Below are 10,115 nucleotides of genomic sequence, written 5' to 3'. Positions count from 1 at the left end.
AGACAATTAAGTCACTGAATTTTGTTTAATTTACCGAATGGAGTATTTATTCCACCAGCCTACTACTTTTTAAGAAGAACTTCTTGTTGGGCGAGTTGATGCATACTGTTGTAGGTACGAATTGCGCACAAAGGACACGTCTTTTGTGCGCAATTCGTACCTACAACTACTACTTTTGGTCCCGTTTTTACGGCTTCAATTTTTTTTTCAGAATCTTTACCCCGCGTATTTATCCCCCCCCTCTTTTGGAAAATATTTTGGAAGATCTTTTGGAAAAGAAGTGCGTTGATTATGCGAGTAAATACTGTATATCGACAAAGCTTCAGTGCACTCTTTTTTTTTCATGTAATGAACTTGTCGGAAAAATACATGATTTTGAAAATGCCAGTTCTGCCGTTCAACCGCTCCTGTGTGCCACAATAGTTACAAATATTGGGTTCGAAATTATTCGAAGAACAATACCGTGCTCTTCGCATTCGCCGCTATTCGCACAAGCCTAGTACTGAGGGTATCGTTGTAGAGAGCACTGTAGTACGCGGCTACGCTACTACAGGACAACGTGCCCACGTGAATGAGACTACAAGCTGCCCTGATCGACTAAGCGGCTCCCTTAGCGGATCAAAAGATGCTGATAGTCAGATGACGAAGACGATGCAGGCTTAGAAAATTATAGCATCAGCGCGTGCCTCCGAAATCTAGCTAAAGGGATATGAGCAGATGTTGGTAAGGTGAAAATCAAAGGTCCGCTAAAGAAGTGGTTCGCTTAAGCACTGGCAACCTCGTTCAGAAGCGACCGTCTTTGGATTGAAATAAAGCTGAATGAACAAAGAGGATGCAGTGAGCGGCCGCAACGTGCCGCGTGCATTTTCGTCGTTGTCGCCCGCTGCAGCGCGTGATTCCTCTAGGCGGGCCGCCCAAGCTGAGCCGTAATGCTTCGCGACCTTCTCAGGCTCGTGTTTTTGCCGGCTGTTCGTCGGTGTTGAGGACTGCTTTCTTGGACCCCGGACCGGCACCACACCATTCCGAATGAGTACGCGGAAGCTGTAAGTGCCCCTCCCTCTCTCGGGCTTCTTCCTCAGCCTCCAGCACTGGGAGGCCATGGGCCGGGCAGAGAGCCGCGACAGGCGGAGCCGTGTGGTCGTACTATACCTGGCCAGCCGCGTACGGCTTTCATGAAGCTCTTTTGGCTGCGCCCTACGTTGACACGTTGGTTCCGCCGCCCTGACAAGGACCGGCGCGTGAAATTACAGTAGGCTTAAAGGCCATGCAAAAACTGCAGGCTACAAAAGGCAGCGTTTCTTGTCACCATATGGCGAAGCGTCTGCGTTCAGGATGCGTTTCTTTCCCCTCCTCACCCTAGGCCGGCGTGGATCTCTAACCGGCACGAAAGTCGTACTTCTCAGGATGCGCAATAGGCGGGAATGGAAGCCGCCTTTCTTTTCGATTTTATTTTTTGACTCGTATAGCCTGCTCTTTTTTCCCTCCTCCTCGTAAGCCGCATATTCGACGACAGCGGATGCTGTGTGGTGACGACATATCTGTTCATACTTTTCTTGCGCCGCACGCACTCCTTGACCCAGTGAGTTATGCAAAGAAGGTGAGCACTGGCCCTCACATTGAACGTAGCTCATTCAATGAGTGCATTTATAATGAATCCTTTATGAATTTTGAGATGTTTGACTGACATTGTGGGCTACGCGACCTGCCGTATTGGAGAGCTCAAAATAAATTTCTACCATCTGGGGATATTAGCGTGCACCGAAATCTCATGTACAGGGGAGCGTTTCTGTATTTATTCATCGAAATGCGGCCTCCGCGGCCGAGAATCTAGCCCATGACTTTTATTTTCTGCGTGGGCTATACGGAGCTCCTGGCCGCTCCTGATGTCGGCCTGCCCAAGCGTGAGGGTCTTCTGAGTCCAGTGAGGCGCCGTCTTTGTACGTGCTAACGTGCCTTAGAAAAGTTTTCACGAATTCCATGTCTAGTGCGACTCGAAGTTGCGAATTGAGACAACCCTTTAGTTCATCACGCTGGAACGCTCAGAGCCGCAGCGAAGACCTCCCAGCTGGGCAAGTTCAGTGCAACCTCGCACGCACATATAGTGATTGCGGCCGTATACGCGCCAGAACGGAGATGGCGTACGGGGCGCGTTTCTAATACGGGAAACCTGGTTCGCTCTGTGTAGCGCGCTGACCTGAACCGGGACTGAGGGGTCGGGTTTCATTTAGCAGGCGCTCTCAAGTTATGAACTGCAGCTTGTCTATATCCCTCGGAAGGAAAGTATGTAACAGTTGTAGCTTGCCGGACTTGGGGGGGGGGGGGGGGCAAAACTCGGAGGCTAACGAAGAGGCTTGAAATTGCACTGAGGACAACGCCATGGCAAGGAAACGAGCCATGGCAAGGAAAATAACAGTGGCTGTAATGTTGACAGGCAGAGAGAGAGCAGAATAAGGCAGGGAACATTAATTACAGTATGCAATGAGGAGAACGGATAACCGGTGGTCTGTTGGGAAAGGGGAAAAGTCAAGAGGGGAGGTGAGGTTAGAAACCTCGAGAGGGGGAGGCTGGCTGGACAGGCCTACTCGGAGATCACTGAGAGAGGACTCAGTTCTGCGGTGGACGCGTAACCTGGCTAATGATGGTGTTATCACAATCACAGGGACCCCTGTGGGCGTCTGTGCCTCTCGACTGCGCACGTCTACACATGCGAAAGTCGCGAGGTGCATGAATGGCATTGAAGAAACTGCAGAAGCACACTGGCCGTTTCAGAAAATTCAGTTCTTTTTTTTTAATGGCTGCAGATTGACGCGTACTGAGCGTCCTTTCACGTTTAACCAGCACTGTGCAAGGAACAGGACTGCACACAACCTTCCATCGTGACTAAAGCACTAAAGCCTCCAGGACGCGCGATTGGCGATCCAGCTGCGTACGCGTGATCTGTGCCAACGTACGTGTGATTCAACTGGAAGACGATTGAGAATGCCAAGCCGACTTTCAGCTTTCACAATTAAGTGTAGTTTGGAGCCAGCGGCAGAGGACGGAACCCGGCGCTTTGGTTGTTGATCGCGCGTCCTGGAGACTTTTGTCCCCAGTTGTAGTACCTGGCGAAATCGGAATGTCCCATGGGCTCGGAATGCCCACGCTGGGAAACTAGTCGCCTCGAAGCGAAAGCAAAGCGCGGACGCTCTTGGCGTTCCTGTTGATGAGCACGGATTATGCCGCTTAGTTCTGATGCCTTCGCTGTTTGCTAATGGCTGACATTGTCTTCTTATTTCTTTTTCAGTCACGCGAAATCACTCCTCAGTGAGTCTTCCGAGGATGACTTCATTTCTTCTCTCTACGACGACGACGACGACGACGGGGGGGAAGAGAGCCTGTGAGCATACAGGGCTGGGGGGGATTTTTCAATAGGATGTCTGTTGAGCTCCGAAAACGCTCTCCTTTAGCAGGAAGCAAAGAAGGAAAAAGAATGTAAAGAAAAAAGGAGGAAAGGAAGGGAAAAATAGCTGGCACATCTAGAGGCGACGAACGTTGGGACGCTGCTGCTGGCATTGTTCTCGACAACAATCACATTGTCACCCGTTTTTGCTTTTGGCGCGTTAATATTCTATTCTCAGCCGCGGCAACGCATTTCTGCGATAGTGAGGTCTGTTTACTTTCGGCGGCTCTTGTACTGCGGTCGCCGCGATTCCCAGAGCCGGCGTTCTAGAGAGGTAAAAAAATGTTTTGTTTCGCCTGGCGAGCTTCGTTAAATTGACACGTATTACAGGAAAAGATGCGAAATGCGCTTCAATGTTTGCGGAATCATGGTCAAGCGCAACGTGCACAAACAGGATACATTCATAACGCTAACATCCGAAACATTTTTACCTCCGACATTCGAAACGTTTTGATGAGAAGGGACCGGAGGAACGAGGCACGCCGTTTCAAGAACACTCGCAGCTTTCCAGGGAGCGGGAAATCTAGGAAGACAATCCTGTAAGCGACCCGAGAAAGAGTTATTTTCCGCGGCCCTGCAGCGCGTGTGGCTCGAGGTGGATGGAATTTTTCGCACTTCTCACTGAAAGTTCCAGATTAGTGTGCAGTGCTCTCTGATGGACAGTTTTTATTTTTGAAGAAACATTATTCACGTGACAATTGTTTAGCGCAGCCACAAAGCGCAACAATAAAGCAGTGGAAATATTGAAGTTGTAATCAATAACCTGTCGTAACTATCACCTATTCCCTACGCTTACTGGACGCTTTAGGCATTATATACAAAATGCCCTGTCATGGTTACCTGTATTTGCTGATAACGGGTGCTGAAAGCAAAGAAATTTCTTGAAGCACTGAGGAAGGCATTACTAGCCCTGGATACGAGGAATCCATGGCCTCTTTTTTGCCAGTGTGGGTTATCTACAAAAAAAAATCAAGTCATCGTGGATAGCGACTAGATTGACTGAAGTAGTGACCGAGAAACTTAAGTGTTGCTTTGTTTCTAGTTTCTTGCTTTTAGGCTAAATGGTTTGCTTGAGCTACTGGCCGGTGATAAGTGATTAAGACTGAGAATATAGCACGCCTCGCAAGTCCTCCGGAAAGCATGCTTATTTGCAGTTTTCTTTCCTTACCCTTAACGACTCAGTAAATTTTACTGCTGGTTTTATTCTCACAGAAAGGCATATGTTCGTATATCTTTACCAGGGGACATTCAGGTTAGTTGGTAAGATAAATTAAGTCTTTGCTCACACGTTTGCCACTTAATGCACTGTCACTAAATGCACGTTTAACAAAGGTACATGTAGAGGTTAGCTGGAGGCAGGGTCTTCAAGAGGTTCACAGAAGTATCAAGACACACTAGTGGACGTTTGACCGGTCTGCCTATCAGCATGTTACGTTCCCAATTGACTGCACGCAACTGATTGTTTTCACAAGTCTGCACCTAACGTGAACTAAGCCATTCATAACTGCAGTGACAACTAAAATTTGCCACGACTATGTAAACATTTTCCAACAAGCAATTGTCTTGCGAGCTTATCTCGCTAGCAAATAGATAACTAGGTGGCACCGGAGATGGCTATAGCGATCGTGAAATAGTGTACGCCTTACACGCCGGCGTCTTGATGAAAGGCAGAAAGCGACGCATTATACACGTGCATGCTTCTCAATATCGAATAGATAGAAGGCCCGCTAAAGGAACTGCTTTGACCAAGATGGCGGCCGGTGTTGGTTGTTTTTTTTTACAATAAGTGCAGGCGCGGCAGGCAAGTGAATGAACAGGACACGAAAAACACAGAGCACTGCGTCAGTCTCTCACTCGGGCGCGCTGCTGAAGAAATCAGGAATATGGGGGTCACTAAGAACGAGAATTGATTAACGGTGATGTAAAAATACGGCTCAAGCCTATTAAAATAGGCCCTGTTGGACCCAACTCTTGTTTTGGCCTCTGTCAGCGCCTTAACTCTGTGATGTACTCGGCCATCTGTCATTATCGTAATGCGTGAATGTGCAAAACAGGCTAGGTGAAGCACCCGCTTGTATACCAGTGACTGGCAGGAATTTGGGCTATTATTAAATGAATCGTGAATGAGAATAGCGCGAAAGCACAGGGAAATAATAAGGTTTGAGTGAAGATATCAAAGCGACCGCACTGATTAATACTAAAGCGAGCTTCCTTGCTCGCTTGCGCCAATGGACTCTCTCTTTATACTTGAAATAAATCCCTTTTCCGTGATTATCAAAAGGCGTGTGCAATTTTTTTTAGTTAAAGCTTTACAAAATTTTATCACCTGAAAGTAGCGATTCGCTTTGCTCGACAGCAGCAAGACATTTTACTGTAGTGGATAGTGTCTGACTGTGACTACAGGCTTGGGAGAGACAGAGCCTACGTGTTGCCTGTAGAGATAGTTGGAGAGAGCAGTATTCATCTAAAAAGAGTTTCTTTTTGTGAGTGCTGCTGCACGGTGCTGGAGCTATTATTGAGTAAAACAATTTCCGGAAGCTTCCCACGCTGCAGCTTTGTAGCGACTGCAGGGACGCGGAAAAGTATTTCAAGACTTTTGCAAACTTCTTGAGAAACGGGCATCAGAAGTTAATTAGTGCGCCTACGTCCTTTTGGGTTGTTTTTATCCTGATGTAACCGTACATCGATGTTTGATCGCAACGCACGCTGTTCCTTATTTGGGTAGGAAAAACTAAGTAAACAGAACTTCACACATTCATAGTGGCGTTGAGAAACCCTGCCTCCCGGGGAGGTATTTGTTGATAGACTGGAAGCCGAGACAGATTTTCGTCTCCACCTTCTTTTAATTAAGTTCCCTTTCGTAAGTAAATTCAGCCGATTCCATTTATTATTTTAATAGTCATAAAAAGTGCTCCTTTTATATCTGCCTTGCTGCTTTACGAAAAGTGCTGTCAAGGGTGGCACTTGATGCGACTGAGGCCCGTATTCTGGAAGTAAGCGGACATGCATAGTTCTTTTCGCGCCGATTGGTTGGAGCCCAAGTGCGGTGGTGTTAGCTGCGTGTCGACAACTTAGCCCTATTTCGGCTGAAACCGCACCTACTATTGCACCAAAAATAGTGCGGAAGTAAATGAGAGGAACAAGTGCAAAAATAAATTTAGCAAGACGTGCTATAAATACTTACTGCATATAAAGAGCGTTTAAAAGCAGAAATGGTGGGCTGCGTTTTATTTATAGGTGACGAGAGTTTTACGCAACTAACGCGACCCGAGACAGCGGCGACGGCGACGTTGGCCGTATTTTTTTTTTTTGAGCAACGGATTATGTCTCTTTTAAGTCACGCCAATTTGGACATTTTCAATATGTGAACACATGAAAAATACGGGCACTGAACAGGAATGCGAGCAGTCGCATTGTTTGCAGCATTTTTTTTTGCCGCCGCTATAAGGGCTGAATTTTTCCTGCGTCTGGTCTGGCATTTCGAAGAACCAAATGGTTATCTGAAGAAGCTCCGCAGAATGCGTGTTCTGAGAGTCACCTCACGGCTCAGTGATCTCGTTTCAATCCGTAATAAGTGGAACCTGTCGACAAAGTGAACGCCCCCCCCCCCCCCCCCCCGCACACACACACTTCATGCTTTATACTTACTCTGGGCAGGGAAACGGGCCCCCATTTCCTTTCTGACTTCCTTCGAGCGCAAACCGGACTGCCGTACAATAATAATAATAATTGGTTTTTTGAGGAAAGGAAATGGCGCAGTATCTGTCTCATATATTTTTGGACACCTGAACCGCGCCGTAAGGGAAGGGAAAGAATATCGATATTCAGTTCATTAATGCGAATATGTAAGTAGTGGCGACTTTTCAGCTGCAGCGCAAAAGCAGTCGAAGCGCTCGCGATCGTTGAAATCCACTTAGCAGCACGTTCGACTGCAGCACAAATTTCCGGGCAAGAACAACTTCAGCTTTCTCGGGCAAAAATTTTGAAAATTGGAAAATTTTAAGGCACTGTTACGGAAATTGAAGGTAATGGCCCATTAATATGATATGCAGCAAAATCTTTCTTTTAAAGTGTTTCCAGCGATCGCATCGAACAGTTAAGACTGCCATTGAAAACCCATGGGGAATGCTTTTGAAGATAGCAAAAACGTGATAGAAAAAAAAATGTGCAGATATGTGATTGTTACAGCGAAGTATTACATTATATGAAAAAATAGCGTTCATGACGGTTTTCCGCTCAAAAATGTTTTTGTCCAGAATAGCTGGGTATGTGTAAGGAAAGGCGTATTTGCACACGTCAGATGCGAGTCAAAAGTCTCCGTTTTGTATTTGGAAGAACGGCGAAGATGTAGGGAGGCTGCTGGTTCGAAAGAAAACTAAAGGTATGATTGATGGTTGAGTGCAGGTCTGGTCATCGGCGACGCGGACTATCCCAAAGCCTTCCTCATTGCTGGCCTAGCTGCCACCCTGCTTGTCCTAGCCCTCGTGGCCATCGTCTGGAAAAAAGTGGAGAAACCGGAGCCCGTGCATGAGCCGTCAGGTGAGGCAGTCCGAGATGATGTGCTCCTGCAGTGACACGCTATCGACCTTCACTGAAAAAGAAACGGGAAGCGAAGGATGACAACAAGAACACTGCACGTACACGACTCAACTCTATAGCCGAGTGCGCACGGAAAGGCCTAACAAGTGTTCAAACAGGACCTGGAATTACTGGCGTTGTCTCTTGTGTGAAACTCATTCAAGATCCCCTCGTTTTTCCTCTCCTAGTTCTTCGCTCTCGTTACAAGGTTTAAGTCCTATTCGAAGCGGTTTCCTGTTTAGCTGACGCATCCGTTTGCTGAAAACCTGTGCCATCATCGAAGACTATTTCATGATTTTAAACAAGGATAGTGCTGACTCCACCGGTTTCTTCATGCACACTCAAAGCACAGATCGCCTGTCACAAGCCAAATCCAGCAGTTATGTTTTTTGATGCTTTCTTCAGTCTGCACCTCATTGATGGCAGCATTTCATGTTATGTGACAGCACTCTTGTTAAAACCTGTTATGTGAGCGTTTTTGGAATTTGAAACATGAATGTGCGGGCGTGTTCTAAAGGGAAATATGCTGGAACTTTTCTCTTCGCTAACGGACCTCTGATTGCTGCGCCGGCGAATGCTATGGCTTGCCCCTTAAATCAGATGTCCATCACTTCAAAGCAGTAAAAATTAATTGTAACTAAGCGGTGCGTTTTTTTTGTCAAATTAATTTGCGACCTAGCTGTATGTATTAACCAAATCAGTTCCCTATACATGGACTTTATAATGCCCAGAAACTGAAAACGCCGGATTGAAGTTTCGAACTTCCAAGATTTAATCACTAATGGTCCTTTCATTTCCGAAATGAAAACAAAAAACTAGAGATTTATTAGGAAAAAGATGATTACGGCGTAATTACATTTTGCTAATTTTCGTTGTTTATGACTGCCCCAGGGTAATAAAACTGTGCGCAAGTACACGGGCGCTTGCAGGAAATCAAGGGCGAAATTCGAAACAGCTCCATCAGATATGGAGCGTTACGACGACACAAGTTTTAGGCCGTTTTTCCTTTAGGATTAGGGCTTGCATGAATTTTTCCTCCTTCTGCTGCACGCTTTGATAGATATATCACGAAAAGGCCGTTTATGCAGATATGCTACCAAGATCCTCGAGCGGAAATGAAAATTTTCATTCCTACGAACACCCTAGCTACTTAGTCGTGCCGCTCATGATTAAAGAGGCGGGAACCCGTCCATGTTTTCACAATGATCGACGTCATTAAATGCTTTCACTTAACCAGCTCCTCGTTGCTCGCAATTATCCTCAGCTTTTGTGTTTACACTGATCAGAGTAGATTGCGCAGACTGCAGGTTTGTTCAGGAAGTCCTTGCCACGTCACGCGATTGAGGAGCGATATGAGGCTTCAGGTGTGAAAGGCAAGTGCGAACACTGTCGAAAACTAATGATGCGCACCGCTTTAAGAGTGCTGGACTGCGCAGGTGTGAATTCAAACGGGCGCACAAGAACGACAGCGAGCTTAAGCGTACGTCGATCGGAACGTTGCACTAACCGTTTTTACAGAGCATGCCTGTGTAACCACAGTTTGATAGATGTCCCTGTCTAAGCCTCTACATTCCTTTTGTGGTTTTTACGAGAAGGAAAATGACCGCGAATACCGCGGCTCCTGCATTCGTGTTCTCTCTTTGCAGTCCTTATATGGTTGATATAGTTGGCTCAGTCGAGTGAGATCGTGATGAGGAACAAACTGCAGCGACAAGTTTAATGACATGATAAATACCTGAACGAATCCGCATAATTTAAGATGAAAGGCTCTTCATACTCTCGCCTAAATGATCATTGTCTTGAATCGTACCCCCAAAATAAGAACAGGAAACTAATAAGGATGGGGGCGCCTCAGTGCGGTGCTAGCGTGTCGCTATAAGAATACGCGCCTTGCTCTGCCCGAGACAGGCTCTCTTGTCGTAACGTTGGCATCGCGCGGGAGCGCCCTTACTCATTCGAGTTTCCCTGTCGGTCTCCATATTTAGATTTTTCTTCTTTGATCTACCTGGATGTCCCAAACGAGTTTTCTCTGCGCAGGTGTCATCGTTCCCCAATGAAGAACCCACTGCAACACCGAGGTTAGTGCAGCTTTAAAAGA

General features: G+C 46.6%; 1 long non-coding RNA gene across 1 annotated transcript; it reads left to right on the top strand.

The window, feature by feature from the left end:
* Positions 1-887: 887 nt before the first annotated feature.
* Positions 888-10,095, top strand: LOC144111915 (uncharacterized). The gene is made up of 4 exons (XR_013310156.1): positions 888-1,043; positions 3,284-3,376; positions 7,844-7,978; positions 10,055-10,095. It is a non-coding gene; the product is annotated as an uncharacterized LOC144111915 (long non-coding RNA).
* Positions 10,096-10,115: the final 20 nt, after the last annotated feature.

This window comes from Amblyomma americanum, chromosome 1 (assembly GCF_052857255.1).
Source record: "Amblyomma americanum isolate KBUSLIRL-KWMA chromosome 1, ASM5285725v1, whole genome shotgun sequence".
Taxonomy (NCBI): Eukaryota; Metazoa; Arthropoda; class Arachnida; order Ixodida; family Ixodidae; genus Amblyomma; species Amblyomma americanum.
The sequence above is the reverse complement of the archived record's forward strand: the minus strand, read 5'-3'. Positions and strand labels throughout refer to the sequence as shown.